The sequence below is a fragment of the Staurois parvus genome, unplaced genomic scaffold (genome assembly GCF_062004578.1).
Source record: "Staurois parvus isolate SC_StPar_1 unplaced genomic scaffold, SC_StPar_1.0 ptg000782l, whole genome shotgun sequence".
Lineage (NCBI taxonomy): Eukaryota > Metazoa > Chordata > Amphibia > Anura > Ranidae > Staurois > Staurois parvus.
In genome coordinates this window covers 218,549-219,284 of record NW_028318578.1, presented here as the reverse complement: position 1 = coordinate 219,284, position 736 = coordinate 218,549, and the positions used below count along the sequence as shown (strand labels likewise).

General features: G+C 37.6%; 1 non-coding gene across 1 annotated transcript; it reads right to left on the bottom strand.

Annotated features, from left to right (window-relative positions):
* Positions 1–398: 398 nt before the first annotated feature.
* Positions 399–470, bottom strand: TRNAE-UUC (transfer RNA glutamic acid (anticodon UUC)). The gene has a single exon. It is a non-coding gene; the product is annotated as a tRNA-Glu (tRNA).
* Positions 471–736: the final 266 nt, after the last annotated feature.

Below are 736 nucleotides of genomic sequence, written 5' to 3'. Positions count from 1 at the left end.
AGTATTACGCCTGTCGCCTGATATCACTCCCGCCCCGCTATGGCCGCTACAGCCTGAATGGCACGCATTTCAAAAAAGGAAGTTATGTTGCTGCACCCTGTATATATATATATATATATATATATATATATATTTATATGTATATTTATATATATATTTATTTCACTTTATATATTTTTTGTTGGCACATTAGGATCACTTAATATATGGTCATAAATATTATGTATTGAGGCTATACTAGCAATATTGAGGAATTTGTTCACAGATTTTTTTATTCAGTGGAGCGCGACACAAATTAAATATAATTTTAATATGTTGCGTTTATAGTCCGATTTGATCAAATTGAAACCGGCTGGCCAAACAGGGAATGTTGCAAGGACATTAAAAAGAAAAGGATCTTCCCATACCGGGAGTCGAACCCGGGCCGCCTGGGTGAAAACCAGGAATCCTAACCGCTAGACCATATGGGAGTCACGAAGGTGAGCTTTCTTCAGATCTTTAGAAAACAATGGTCACCTGATATACACACTAAAGAATTCAACTCCAGCAGAAGAATTAACCGTTTGCCTGCCACCCTATGGTAGACTTACTGCTACAAGGTGGCAGGGCTGCACAAAATCACATATTTTTTTTATTTATTACAGGTACTTATATAGCACTGCCAATTTACACAATGCTTTACATGTATACAGTGCGCAGAAGTCACCAACTGCCTGCAGAGTCAATAGCTAAAGAC